The 14832-nt window shown below is 52.0% G+C and overlaps 1 long non-coding RNA gene across 3 annotated transcripts; it reads left to right on the top strand.

The window, feature by feature from the left end:
• Positions 1–227: 227 nt before the first annotated feature.
• Positions 228–12663, top strand: LOC121103869. Of its 3 annotated transcripts, XR_005836158.1 has the most exons (8): positions 228–454; positions 1722–1814; positions 3157–3243; positions 5262–5327; positions 8201–8282; positions 8395–8465; positions 8715–8871; positions 11960–12663. It is a non-coding gene; the product is annotated as an uncharacterized LOC121103869 (long non-coding RNA). The 3 variants fall into 3 exon arrangements; XR_005836156.1 differs by lacking the exon at positions 228–454 and having other exon boundaries at positions 855–1814; XR_005836157.1 differs by lacking the exon at positions 228–454 and having other exon boundaries at positions 855–1814; positions 8196–8282.
• The last annotated feature ends 2169 nt before the right edge of the window (positions 12664–14832 follow it).

Raw genomic sequence — 14832 nt, 5'->3', positions numbered from 1 at the left:
CTAGAAGGCCGGCCGGCCCCCATCCCCGCCGTGCGGACGCGCCCTCCAGGCAGTCGGGGGCCGTCGCAACCACGGTCCCGGCTTCCCTGCGGATTCCCGCCCCACCGAACCGAAAGCAGCCGCCGCCGACTCTCCAACCGCCCACTCACTTCCGTCTTGGGAGATCACTTCCGGGTAAGTGCCGGAAGGGGCGGGGCAGCCGGAGCGAGCGGTAGGGGTCTCGCTTGAGGACGCGCGTGACGTTGCCATCTTGGAGCTCGGCGTGGGCGTGGGCGTGGGCGGGGCCTTCGTGGACTGGAAGGCGTTCGAGGTGTCACAAGTCCGACTTTCAGATTGTTGCCTGCAGCTCACTTCCCTACGTGGAGTTTCTTGGCCAGAGGCATTTTCCAGGCTTGTGTTAAGTTTTGGGAAGATGACCTTCGAGGGGGCCCGGACACTCCCACCAGCGGCGTGGGTGAGCGAGTCGGGCCGTGGGACCCCGTGTAAACCCGAGCATTGTTAGAGACAGACGACAGCGCCAGGCGAGGAACGCAGGTCCCCCCCCACCCGTGTCCCCACTCAAGTGTCCCCCCCCCAAGCCCCCCTACTCGGGTCTCTCCCCCTCCGGTTTCTCCCCCCCAGGTCTCTACCCCTCAGCATCTCCCCACTCAAGTACCCCCCCCAGTCTCCCCCTCAGCATTTCCCTTCTCAGTTCCCCCCCAGGTCTCTCCCTCAGTGTCCCCCCACCCAGGTCCCCCCATGTCTCCCCCTCAGCATCATCCCACTCAGGTCCCCCCAGGTCTCTACCTCAGCATCCCCCCACACAAGTCCCCCCCATGTCTCACCACTCAGGTTCCCCCACCCAGGTTTTTCCCCCTTAGCATCTCTCCTCTCAGGTCCCACTCATGTCTCCCCCCTCAGCATCTCCCTTCTCAGGTCCCCCCCTAGGTCTTCTTCTCAGCATCTCCCCACTCAGGTCCCACCAGGTCTCTCCCTTAGCTTCTGTCTACTCAGGTCCCCCAGGTCTCTCCCTCAGCTTCTCCCCTCTCAGGTCCCCCCCCATCTCTCCCTCAGCATCTCTCCACTCAGTTCCCCCCATGTCTCCACCTCAGTGTCCTCCCACTCAGGTCCCCCCAGGTCTCTACCTCAGCATGTCCCCACACAGGTCCCCCCTATGTCTTCCTCTCAGCATCCTCCGACTCAGGTCCCCCCACAGGTCTCCCCTCAGTATCTCCCCACTCAAGTCCCCCAGGTCTCTCCCTCAGCTTCTCCCCTCTCAGGTCCCCCCATGTCTCCACCTCAGTGTCCTCCCACTCAGGTCCCCCCATAGGTCTCCCCTCAGCATCTCCCCACTCAGGTCCCCCTCCAGTTCTTTTCTTCACTCAGGTTCCCTCCCCCCAACAGTTGTCCTCAGCTTCTCTCCCCCAGGTTTTCCTCCAAGGTATCCTCCAAAGTACCCTCCTGTGGCCTCCCCCTAGGTCTCCCCAACACAGTTATCCCCCCAACCTTTCCCTCACGTCTGCCCGCTGAGATCTCCCCACTCCATGTTGTCTATTTACAAAGCATTGGAAGTGGAGACTCTTCTTCCCTGCTAAAGGACTATTCTACATACCTGAACAGGTTACATACTTACTGTTGAAAAGGAATTTTTGTGGTCTTAGAGCTTAGGTGTGCATCCACTTAGGTGTGCAAAAGTTACAGGTGGGACAGGTGGGTGATAGTAGGCAAAGCTTGTCTTCCAGTGTGACTCGGTCCAGGGACTGCAGGCGATGTCCCCATTGGCCTGGTGGTGGCTCTGGACCATGATGAGGCGCGGCATTACGGCAGGTTTGCAGGTGAGTGGGGAGGTGTGGCTTGGAGACAGGATTGGGCCTGGTTGGGACACAGGAAAGAAGTTGTGATATTTGGCACCCCTGTGAAGCCTGGCGTCCCTGGTGGCCAGGGGCCATCCAGGGCCATCCAGTCTGGCCCCACCACTGTCTGTGCCACGTCTGTGCTACTGGGTCTGTAGGCGGAGGCCAAGAGTGCTGCTTGACACCCACACGCCCAGGGTGCCCTACCGCTGTCCTGTCTTGGTGAGTCCCCGAGTTCTGGCTTCGAGGCTACTTGTCATCCCTTCCTGTTGGCTGTGTTCTCATGCATTCCTTCCTTGCCTCCCCAAGCCCCCTGGCCTGGGCCTGAATGGGATCTGGGGTGTGCAGGTGGGAAAGTCTCGCCTTCTGGGAATCCTTGTCTAATGGGTACAGATGCATCAGCAGCAGCACACTCTGACAAATGCTCCCTGCAGAATCTGGAGGACCCCAAATAGGCCTTGGGTTAAGGTGTATGGGCCTGCAGCTTGGGGGAGGGGCCTTGTCAGGACAGAATCTGATGGTACACTTCACCTCATCAGCACCCCAGAAAGGCACTTCTCAGGATCTTTCCATGGGACCCATACTATTCAGAGAATAGAAACCCTGTGACTCCGCGTGGTGGGTGGTATCAGACCGCTCCTCCTCACTTCTGGGCAGGCTGGGCTTGCTCATGTGTGCGCCACTGCCCGGTCCTCGCCACTAGGTGGAGCCACAGGTGCACGTGAGCTCCACCCTGGGTCCCCAGGCTCAGGACCCTTTAACTCTCTAACTGGTTTTTGAATTTCTGTCATGTGGTAACCTATAGAGCAGGGTGTTTACTATGTTAGAAGTGAAAACAGAGAATATGGTGCATGTATATTTTTTCTCTTAAAATCAACAATAAATTCATTGCACATGAACACTTCCTTTTAAGGAAAAGCAGCATTGTTTTTTTTTTAAACAAATTTAGAGGCGTTGTCTTAACATTTGTGCTGATCCCTCAAAGGAAGAGCTGCATTCTCCACTCTGCTTCTGCCTTCAGTGCCTACCAGCATCGCCATCAGGTAGCCTCTGGAACACCCTGCTGTGCCCTTCCAAGAGAATGGGTGTGAAAGGCAGTTCTCAGCAGTCCCCTGACAGTTGTGTCTGCCCTGCAGCTACCCCGAGAAGCAGGCATGGTTGCCTCATGCCCTTTTCGGTGTTCTGTCTACATTGATTGGCTGCATTTTGACTTTTTTTGTTAAAGATAAAGAGAGTCAGACATAAAATATTTAATATGATTTTATGGGCAGAAATGAGCTTGGCAACAGTCTGGTTTGTAATCAAGGTTACTCTGGACATTAAGGAGCTGCCCCTTTCAGTCCTGCTGAGGCCCAGGTTATTTGGGATTCCCAGAAGACACCATCTGGAGAAGCCCCGAGAAGATTTGCAGGTGAGTGGAGCTAATGTGGGATCTGGTCCCCAAATTCTGAAGAAACTCAGTGGGGGGACTGCACATACATCTATCTCAGGGACTTTGCAGATCAGTCGTGAAGGGCAAGGGCCTTGTACCTTTTGGGGGTCTGTGGAGAGACTGAGCTGCTATGATTATGGGGAGTCTTGGTACTTTCTAAAAATAGTTAATAGACTTCCTTTTTTTTTTTTTTTTGAAAGTAGTCTCCACACCCAATGTGGGGCTCAAACTCATGACCCTGAGATCAAGAGTTGCACATTCTACCAACTGAGCCAGCCAGGCACCCCTAGACTCCTTTTTTTTTTTTTTTTTTTTGAGAGAGAGAAAGAGAATCTTAAGCAGGCTCCCTGCCCAGTGCAGAGCCGACCCAGTGATCACAACCTGAGCAGAAACTAAGAGTCAGACTCTTAACTGACTGAGCCAGCCAGGAGCCCCTGTACTTGGAGCAGTTTTAGGTTTCTGAGAAAATAGGGCAGAAAGGACAGAGCTCCCATGTGCTTTTCTGCCCTGCATGGCGTGCCCCACCGATAACCTCTCGTGTCAGTGCTGTGCGCCCGTCACAGTTAACGAGCTGGCACTGACGTCGGGTTGCGTACTGCAGCTGGCGCTCTACCCACACGTCGTGAGTTGTTACCTCAGGTACCTGGTGCCCTCTGTCTGTCTGGGGACTCAGTGGTGTTTGACCCTCCTGTCCTGTTGGACTCCTCTGGGTTTGGACAATAATGATAGTGTCTCTGGCTTTTCCTAGTTTTGATGGCCTTGGCCATCTGAGGTGTGTTGGTCAGGGATTTGGTAGGATAGTTGTCAGTTGGGGTTTATGAGATGTTTCTCTTGTGGTTAGGTGGGGAAATGGTGACCACTTCTTGCACTGTGACCTTTCCGTAGGTCCCCCTTCTCTTCCCTGAGACAGAGAAGAGCTGGGGGGTGGGGAACAGAGGAGAGGGAAGGAAGGGGGAGGGGACGAACATGTGACACACCTGTCTGCCGGACCCATAGCAGCCTCTGGCTGGATGAGCACGTGGTGTCCCAGAAGTGGCAACCACAAAGCAGGGTCAAGGGAAATGGGGACCCAACATTCTTGAGCACCTGGTGAGAGCATCTGATTGGGAGCATCTGGTGGGAGGACCTGGGAGGAGTCCCTGTTTGGGAGCACCTGGCAGGGAGCTCTGCTGCCCCTCCGTGCTTGGAGCCTCATCTCAAGGGGAGCTCCTCGTTTGCTGGTGGCGCGGCTCTGTCCGGGGAGCATGCATCTTCCTGCCTGGTCCACCTGGACCCTGGTCCACCTGCCATCTCCCTGTTGGGCTTGCTCCTCAGGTAAGGTAATGGGAACATGCGTTCAGGCCGCCGTCTCCCACAATCTCCCTTTTGCTTTTCTGGAGGCTTTGTTGTAGCTGTGGGGGGTTCTTAGGGCCTTGAGGTGCTGCTTTTACGTGCTTTATCCCTGAGGACCCAGGTGAGGCTTTGAGGACCCCATTTCTGCTGGTGCAGAGGACAAGTGGAGGGCAGCTTGGACTGGTAGAGGCAGCTCTGCTCCTAGCCCAGTACTGGTTGTGGGTGACCTTCTGCTGAGGACCGAGCTCCACAGGGAGCTGGTGGGAAGGGAAAGATTACATGGGTGTGTGCGCAGACCGGACAGAGTAGCGTGCTTTAGGAGCTCGGCAGGTACTCTGGGTTGAGTGGTTTGGGTCCCACTGGTTAGGGGGGAGGTCGCTGGAAGACCAGAACCCTTGGGGTCCCATTCTAGGACATCACCTTCACCCTCCTAGCACTTTGTTGAGGGAGTAGCCTGGAGCCCCGTGGCCATCTGGGTCTCACACTTGCTGCTCCTGGTGACACCTGGTTTGTGGTAAAGCCCATCTCCTGGTTTAAAGATGTGCATTGGTTCCACTGTCCGCGGACACATCGTTAGCTGAGTGACAATCTAGGCTCTTGGCTTTGAATGCTGTCAACGAGCCTTTAGACACAGGCTGATGGACAGCTGTACACCCTTCCTGCAGGACTCATGACCGAGGCAGCCCCAGGTGGACCTGGCAGGATGTGACTGGTGGTTCCAGCTGCCTTTGGTGAGTGTGTTTCTTGAGCCTTCGCCCATAGCTTCTTCTGGACCTCAGCCTGTCTGTGCCCCTCGCCCTGTGACCTTCCCAGTTGTGGTATCCTCTAGCTTTTAAAGCAGAAACAACCAACTCTGCTCCCCAGAAATTGAACTATTGTGGTTTGTCTTTGTTGTTGTTTTTTGTGGCTTGTCTTTAGGAAAGCAAACCAAATGTTGAGTTGGGCTCACTTGGACTGATTTAGCTGTGGTGAATAGCCAGAGATTCCCATTTTTTTTTTTTTAAAGATTTTATTTATTTATTTGACAGAGATAGAGACAGCCAGTGAGAGAGGGAACACAAGCAGGGGGAGTGGGAGAGGAAGAAGCAGACTCATAGTGGAAGAGCCTGATGTGGGGCTCGATCCCAGATCGCTGGGATCACGCCCTGAGCCGAAAGCAGACGCTTAACCGCTGTGCCACCCAGGCGCCCCCAGAGATTACCATTTTAATACACACATGCATCCTTTCTTTTTCCCCAGTGGGGTTGGCAGAACTTCTGCTGAACATGACCCAGGGCACCCTATGAACTCAGAGGTTTGTGTGTAAAAAACAGAGAAGTAAAGGAAAGGAAGGCAGGATGGCCCGCTGCTGACCGTGCTCCCACAGCCTTCTGGATTCTGGGAGTTGGGCTCGCACATGGTCTGGTGTCTCAGGGATAGGTCTGGTGTTTATTGTGGAGAAAGACTGCTGGGGTTTATACTCTGGTGTTGTCCTTTCCAAGCTGTATCGCTCTAATTTCTCTATGCGCTGGTTTCCTCACTTGTGAGCTGGGGTTACTGGTGTCTGCTCCACAGGGTGCAAGGATGAGATAAGTTAAGAGATGGGAAGGGCTGATGGTTAGCACCATATAAGTGTCAGTCCAAGACAATGGTGGTGATGACACTGATGCTGGTAGTTGATGGTGGTGATGATGGTGCTGGTGCTGGTGGTGATGATGGTGATAGTGATGGTGGTAATGGCGGTGGTGATGGTGGTGGTGACAGTGGTGACAATGGTGGCAGTGATGGTGGTGGTGGTGGTGATGCTGGTGATGCTGGTGTTGCTGGTGATGTGATGGAGTTGACAGTGATGGTGGTGATGATGGTGAAGATGGGCCTAATCTCACAGCCTTGACTGCGCCATGTCCTGGAGCTGCTGCCAGGACACAGCCTGAGGATTCTGACCCCCATCTTTCAGAACCAGTTCTAGCTCCATTCTTTCCAACCACCTGACTTTGGCTGTGGAACACGCACGGGACTATAATGTAATAACATCCCATTTCATCTCCTTTGAGTCATTTTTCTTAAATTGGAGAAGAAACATGTATAAGGAATACAGTGGTGGGCTCTATTACAAACCGTAAGATGTGTGCACACTAATGTAAATCAAACGATGTTGTGAATTGTGAAAACTGCCTGGTCCTTTTCAGTGCCCCAGTGCATTTTGAAATGACAAAATCTTTGGGTCGTAGACGTTTCCAAGTACATGTCTTTTGAAGGAAGTTAAGAACGCGTGTGCCTGTTTTTGTTTTTATGTTTGGAAGAGAAGATCTTATTCCAAGTGGAAGAAACTCTGTTGTGTTGGGACAGACACGCTGACTTTTTTTATTGTCATAGTAATTTATTAGGTGCCCTAAACACAACCATGGTTTTGCTGAAAGAGTAAACCGTGGTGAGGTTGGGTGCCGGAGGTGGAGGAGCAGGGCAGCAGACATAAGCAGAATGCTTGTGTAAGCTGCTCAGCATCATCTGTGTAGCCAGGGTTCCAGGAAGCCGTTAGCTGAATGGTTTCCATCAGAGGATGTTCTTCTGACCTTTACTTACTTAGAACAGCCTGGACCGTGAGCCCCTGGCTTGGCCAGGGGAACAGGGAGGCTTTGACATATACACCCCTCCCCCTTCCTAAGCTCTGTCAGTGGCTTCCTAGAGTGAGGACCCAATATATCCTCTCCTCTGCTGCCCTGGAGGCCACACTCTTCTTTTCACTGGGTGTTCTAAACATCCTCACTTGGCAGATTGAGTGGCTCTTAAAAAATCTGCTGGACCGGCTCTTAGAGGAAAGAACAGATGAGGTTCACGTGATAGTGACTCCCATTGGCCCAGGAGGACTTGGTTACAGCTGGGTGATGGGGTGATTGCATCATGGTTAAAGGATTTGAAGGGGACGAGCCTATGCCACTCCGGAATATGCCACTTTGGCATGAAGATTATTTTGAGCTAAAGACAATTGAGAACCAGCACATGCAGAAGGAATCCTTGTTGGAGCTTTCGTTATCTGAGTTTAAGAGGCAACTTCTGAGAAGTAAGGCTGCCATAAATTCCTTTTTTAGGGTGGGTCTACTCCCAAAGGGGATACCACAATTAAAACCTATCCTAAATCCCTTCTCCGGGGGAATTTTATGGCCCTAAAAGAGACAAAAAGGCCACTTATACCTTTATAGACAATTGTTATCACAGACTTCCTTATATTTCAATTATTTTCCTGAAACACATTTGTCTTTCCTATTTGTTCTTTCTTTAAAAAGGATTATTTTTCTCTGGGCACCTGGGTGGCTCAGTCAGTTAAGCATCCAACTCTTGATTTTGGCTCAGGTCATGATCTCAGGGTTGTGAGATTGAGCCCTGTGTTGGGCTCCGTGCTCAGTGGGGAGTCTGCTTGTCCCTCTCCCTCTTCCTCTGCCCCCCCCCAAATAAATAAATCTTAAAAAAAAAAAAAAGAAAGGATTTTCCTCTTTTCTTTCTTTTCGTTACTAAGTTAGGTATATAAATATCTAATTGAAACTCCTGGGCCAGCTACTTTTCTTGGCTCCCATGTACACATAACTAAACTTTTTTTCTTGTGTTAATCTGTTGCTTGTCAGTTTAGTTGACAGGCCCCAGTCATGGAACATAAGAGGCACTCCTGCAGCCTTCTTCACAGAGGCTCCCTAACTTTGCCAGACATGCAGGTGGGGTGAGGGAATGGGGGTGTAAGGGGTATGGGGGGTGGGTGCTGGGACCGAGAACCCCTCCACCTTCCATCTGCCTCTTTTCCCTTTATGTGTGACATCGTGCTCACAGAACTCAGCAGAACGAGTGGAAAGATCAGGATTGCTCATCATCTCCTTGGCAGACATCATCATGTTGTGAAGGTGAGTGAGAAAAGAGGCCCCAGTTGGAGGCAGGTGGAGGCGCGTGCAGCAGGCCAGGGTGCGCTTCTGTAGGGGGGCAGCTCTTCATGGCCGTGGGTGGCTATTGGGTACTGGAAAATGCAAAAAACCATTTAGTTATTTCTTGTGTTTGGTTTAAATCGGGTTCAGAATCTCCTGTGTAAGAAATGAAAGGGGGATTTGCCTCATGTCACTACTGTATCCCACTCTTGCCAACTCTTTGGTGCTCAGCGAAAATTGGGAGTCCCTCATTGCCTGGAACAGCAGAGACACCAGGGGCTCAGGCAGCTGCACGAGCTTCCGGCCTCAGGAGAACGCTGTGCAGAAGCAGCCATCTGAACCTCCGCCTGAAGGCCACACCCCAGCCCTCTTCTCTGGCCGGACAGAGGTGAGCTCCCACGGCTGGGCGTGTTTATCCTGAGGGGCTGGCCGGTGTGAGCGGTCATACCCACATTTGCACGTAGGGACAGAAGAACGTGGTTTCTCCATCTTGGGTAGCTCCATGTAAATCACGCCGGTGTCTCAGGGACAGACACTTCAGAACAGCAGAAATTCAAAATGCAGTGTGCTGTAACGTGGGTCTTTGAGTCTCGTGTGCTGAGAGCATGTCTGTTGAGGGTTACGTGGCCCTGCTTTTGTGGAAATGAACCCAAACGGTCTATCATAGGCAGAACACCGAAGCAACGTGGAGCCCACTGTGCAGGGAGCAGAGCTTGTGGCACCACCGTGAAGTGGTTGAAGGCATCTTTTGTGTTTGGTCTTTGTCACTGTTCTAAGCATAGTAGTGACATCTGGTATCGCTCCGTGCTGCCTGTCTGAAGCAGAAACCATGTTTCCCCTTGCATGGGGGTGAAGTTGAGTTCCTAAGCACTTTTCCAGGACGTCAGGTTGTGGCGGGCTTCCGTTTGGATGGTTTGGATGGTTTATGTTACTCTGGTCAAGATGTCAGCCTGGCCTCTGGGTCGTTGCTCATATAAGTTCTATGATAATTGGGATCCATTACTTCCTGGAAAAAATAAACTAGACTAGATGATAACATCTTTTTTGGAACACCCAGGAGAACATCAAAAGAGTGACGTGGCCCCTCCTGCCTGTTTCCCAGCATTGACCAAAGGCTGCCGTGCCTAGCACAGCCTGTCGTCCAGGGCGGGCTGTGCTAGAGGGTCCCATGAACCTTACACCGAGTGTCGGGGAACCCACCTGCACCCAGACCCTGTTCAGAACCCCCTACATGCAGGGGCTCAAGGAAGACGAGCAGAAACAAAACGACAGCTCACTTGAACAAATGCACAGAGCTTGACAGCCATTTCCCCAAGCAAGATATACAGATGGCCAGCAGGCCCCTGAAGAGACGCAAAACAGGAATCCTACCACTTGACACCCACTGTGGCGACGGTAACAAAACAAAGTGGAAAACCACAAGTGTCGGTGAGGAGGTGGGTCCACTGGAACGCTCACGCACTGCTGATGGCAAGGTAGACGGTGCAGCCACGTGGGAAACAGTCGGCCCTTCCTCAGAGGGTTGTCACACCTAGCAATTCCTAGCAGTTCCACACCTAGGTGCACATCCAAGAGAAGTGAAAACGGGGGCCTGAGCTGATCCTTGTACACCCGGGTTCAGAGCAGGTCTGTTCACAGTAGCCGAAAGGTAGAAACAGCCGAACTTTCTGTAGATGGATGGCTAAGCAAATTATGGTCTCTCCACGCAGTGAAATATCATTTACCCGTAAAAACCAATGAAGCTCCAGCTCACGCCACAACATAGGTGAGCCTCGAGAACATTGTGTCCAGTGAGGTCATGCAAACCCACAGGGCCGCGTAGCGTATGACTCCACTTACGGGAGGTGCTTGGACAGGCAACTCCATGGAGAGGGAAGATCAGTGGCTTCCAGGGTCTGGGGTGGGGGTCAGGGAGAGACCACCGAAAGGCCTGGGGTTTCATTTTAGGGTGATGGGAAGGTCTGACACTAGATAGGGTCCGGACTGTCTGAGTGAGGGCTGGATGGGGATGGCGTCAATGGGGGTGGGAGGGAGGATGTTCTTTGAGGGGTGGAGCTGAGGACCTGCCTTTCTCCATTCTGCCCTTCTTGCAAGTTCTTGCGGGTCAAGAGCTGCCAGCTTGAGGCTTGGAGGAGACACCCCCTCTCCCCAGGATAGGAGGAGGCTAGGAGGCGTAAACATGAGCCCATCTTCATTTTCAGGGACACAGTGGTCCAGGAGCCACATTACGGCCCAAAGACTTCGCACGTGGCCTTTCGTAGGGCAGGTCATGCTGGAGGGAGCTCCATGCGTTGTTAGATCCCGGCCCAGCAGGGTCCCTGGGGAATTCCAAATTCCAGCCACACTATAGTCTAATTAAGAGCTTTCATCCAGAGAAAATGATGGAATAGATTTGTTGTTGGAAAGAAGCCAGATAAAATTTAGATGCCTCTTGTCTCCCCACTACCCACCCCTCACCCCTGTGTTCTTGTCTGAAATCTTTACTTTGTCTCTTGGTTGCTGGCTGGAAGGTACCCAGGGGTGTGTATTCTCGAAAACAGGGATGTACTGTCGCGTCCTTGAGCCTCCCTGCTTTAATTTCAAGTGTGATTTTGCTTTTGCTCCAACTGACTTCTGTTCTGGAACAGCTTTGGGCCTGGGGCTCTGTGTTGGGGGTGTGTGTGGCTTCTTTTTTCTTTTCAGTAAAGCTTGTTAGAATTTTATAGCTGCAAACTGATAGAATATTTTGCCTCACAGAAGAAGTTCATCTGATTCCTCACGTCTTGTGTCTTCTCTCCAAGTTCTTGTTCTTGGCACAGCTAACCTGCTGTCTCATCCGCCGAAATAGAATTGGGTTTGCCTCCCAACAGCCACTTTTTAGCAAAACCAGGTTCTGATAGTCTGCTATCTTCTGTTACCATGTGTGGACTGTGAATTTTAAGAACAGCTGTTCTTTCTTACCAGGGCAGGAAGGGAAAGAGTATTCTGTATGAAAACTAGGGCTTCAGTCCGTCCAGGGGAGCTGATAGCTCATTACTGGAAAATGTCCAGGGACACACCGCTGAGCAGGTCACAGGTCTCAGAGGGCCCGGAGCCGTGGGGGTTGGTGCCATTTGTGTGGGTGTTGGTTTCTTTAAATTTAATTCTGTGTGGAATTCAGCAGAGACCTTGAGGAGATTTCAGATGGCCTCAGCCTACACGTCCCAGATCTTAAATTGACGATGTGGGAGAGGGCATTACAGAGTGGGAGAAGCCGCCGGCAGCAGACGCCTTCTCCCGGCACGCCTGATGGGGACGGTCCCCTTGAGTGTGGAAGGAGCCTGTGGTCAGGGGCACACCATGGTCAGAGGGGCTGGTCATACACAAACTGGCTTTCCCAGAGAGGAAAACCTCCTGTGTCTCTCCGGGCCTTTTCTTTCTCTGGTGCTCATCTTGGCATTACAGGCATAGAGACACCCCCTGAAAGGGTCTTCCTTCCACTCCCCCCTGAATTTCAGTGTTGTCTGAGAGGTGCTCCCTGGGCAGCTGAGAGCAGTTCAATGGACAGTTTCATTGGTTTCTTGATGCCATCTCAAGATGACGTTACCCAAATCCTTTGGAACATGCTTGGGACCGTGGATTTAGGGACATTAGTGAAGAGCCAGAGGCGGAGGGGCCTGGACCAAGGAGCTCGGCAAGTGAGGTAGGATCTTCCCGCTGCCCCCTGGGCTCTGGACCAGACCTCAGAGCCAATGTCTGGTCACGGTGGCCATTCTAAGCTGCATTCTGTTGCCCACCGGGCCAGTGGTGGCCATGGGTGGTTTTGTTTGATGGTTTGTCACTTGCCATTTGTGCTGGGTGCGGTTAGGAGAGCTGGGCTGCCCGCCGTGGTGCTGCTGGACACCGCAGCTGCTGTGCCCTGGACGAGTGGCTGGCCTGGAGCAAGGTGCTTCGAGCGTGAAACACACCCAATGGGAAGACTTAGCACAGATAACGAGACAGCAGATTAGTCACTTGCTGTATGCATTCCGTGGTGAGATGGTAACGTTTTACATAGGCCTGTGTAAACGTGTCACTCATTTTATGTTTCCTTTTACTTTTCAAACGGGGGCAGCTACTGGAAAACTTAAAAGTTGGGGGTGCCCACACGGAATGGGAGAAGATATTTGCAAATGACACTACAGATAAAGGACTGGTATCCAAGATCTACAAAGAACTTCTCAAACTCAATACACGAGAAACAAATAAACAAATCAAAAAATGGGCAGAAGATATGAACAGACACTTTTCCAATGAAGACATACAAATGGCTAACAGACACATGAAAAAATGTTCAAAATCATTAGCCATCAAGGAAATTCAAATCAAAACCACACTGAGATACCACCTTACGCCAGTTAGAATGGCAAAAATAGACAAGGCAAGAAACAACAATTGTTGGAGAGGATGTGGAGAAAGGGGATCCCTCCTACATTGTTGGTGGGAATGCAAGCTGGTACAGCCACTCTGGAAAACCGTGTGGAGGTCCCTTAAAAAGTTAAAAATTGAGCTACCCTATGATCCAGCCATTGCACTACTGGGTGTTTACCCCAAAGATACAGACGTAGTGAAGAGAAGGGCCATATGCACCCCAATGTTCATAGCAGCAATGTCCACAATAGCTAAATCGTGGAAGGAGCCGAGATGCCCTGCAACAGATGACTGGATTAAGAAGTTGTGGTCCATATATACAATGGAATATTACTCAGCTATCAGAAAGAACGAGTTCTCAACATTTGCTACAACATGGACTGCACTGGAGGAGATAATGCTAAGTGAAATAAGTCAAGCAGAGAAAGACAACTATCATATGATTTCTCTCATCTATGGAACATAAGAACTAGAATGATCAGTAGGGGAAGAAAGGGATAAAGAAAGGGGGGGTAATCAGAAGGGGGAATGAAACATGAGAGACTGTGGACTATGAGAAACAAACTGAGGACTTCAGAGGGGAGGAGGGTGGGGGAATGGGATAAGCTGGGGATAAAAAAAAAAAAAAAAAGTTGGGGGTGCCCAGCAGGCTCTGTTGGAGGAGCCTGGGCTCTTGATCTCGGGTTGTGAGTTCCAGCCCCGTGGTGGGCATAGACATTACTTAAAATAAAATCTTAAAAAAAAAGTTGAATCTGTAGTGCACATGGTAATTCTTTTGGGTGGAGCCGCGCCACAGCCCACCTTCTTGGAACACACACGCACACGCGTGCACGCACGCACGCGCACTTTGTCACACACAATCACATGCACACGTGTGTGCGCAGATACCAGCGGAGCACAGGGAGCAGGAATGCACACACACGGGCGTCCCTCTCAGGACAGGCTGGTTTCCAGCCGACACCTGGGCAGTGGGGACCGCAAGGCCTCTGGAGGGGCAGGGGAGTGACGGACGGGCGGTCAACAGAGAAGATGGGGCTGCCCTCTGTCCTGCTTGTGCGCATCAGTCACTCGTCCTGAGAATGCTGTCCTGCGGGGCGTTACCTGTGTGTGAGAGCTTTGGACAGTAAGTGCAGAACGGACGTCAGACAAACCAGCCCCTCTTCACCCCCAGCTCTCCCAGCTGCCACTTTGCCAGGATTCAAAACGAATTGATTTTTTTTTTTTACAGTTTCTTTTCTTTTTTAAAAATGAGATGAAATGCACATGAAATTAACCACTTAAAATTCAGCAATTCAGTGGCATTTAGCACATTCGCAGTGTTTTGCACCCACGACCTCCATCTAGTTCCAGAACATTCCCGTCACCCGCCCCACAACAAATGCTGTACCCAGCAGTGGCCCCTCCCCGTTCCCTGTGCTCTCTGTGTCTGCGGACTGGTCTGCCCTGGGTGGGTCACATGAGCGGAGTCCCGCGTGTGGGCGCTGTGCTTGATTCCTCCGTCCATCTGTGGGTGGACATGTGGGTTGCCGCCGCCTTTTGCTGTTGTGCTGCTGTGATGTGGGGGCGAGCCTGAGCGCCTCCCTCCACTTTTGCAGGCTCTGTGCCTGGGGGGTTTGGGGGTGGTGGGGCCACCCTTCAGGAAGGGCTCTGACTCCTCTCCTGCAGCCCCTTTGGTCCCTTGGAGGAATCCTCATGTTGCTTCCAGACCTGAATGCACTGCATCCTGCGTGAGGCCTTCGTGGGACCCATGGATGTCCAGCGAGCCTCTCGGAGCTGCCCCCGGGCTTCAGGCTCTGGAGCAGCCCGTTGTGTTCATTGTGCTGAGATGCACACGTCAGGCCTCAGGGAACAGAGTCTGACCATTCAGTCAAGCCTCTGCCGAAAGAGGCCTTTATGTAGGTGCATTTAAATGCCAAGATTTTTATGATAAAATGGGTCCAGACTTCATTTCTCAGGCCCTTGGCTGAGAGCGGGAGTGGGG

The sequence above is a fragment of the Ursus maritimus genome, unplaced genomic scaffold (genome assembly GCF_017311325.1).
Source record: "Ursus maritimus isolate PB19 unplaced genomic scaffold, ASM1731132v1 scaffold_2, whole genome shotgun sequence".
In the NCBI taxonomy this organism is placed as follows: Eukaryota; Metazoa; Chordata; class Mammalia; order Carnivora; family Ursidae; genus Ursus; species Ursus maritimus.
This window is presented reverse-complemented; position numbering and strand designations above follow the sequence as displayed.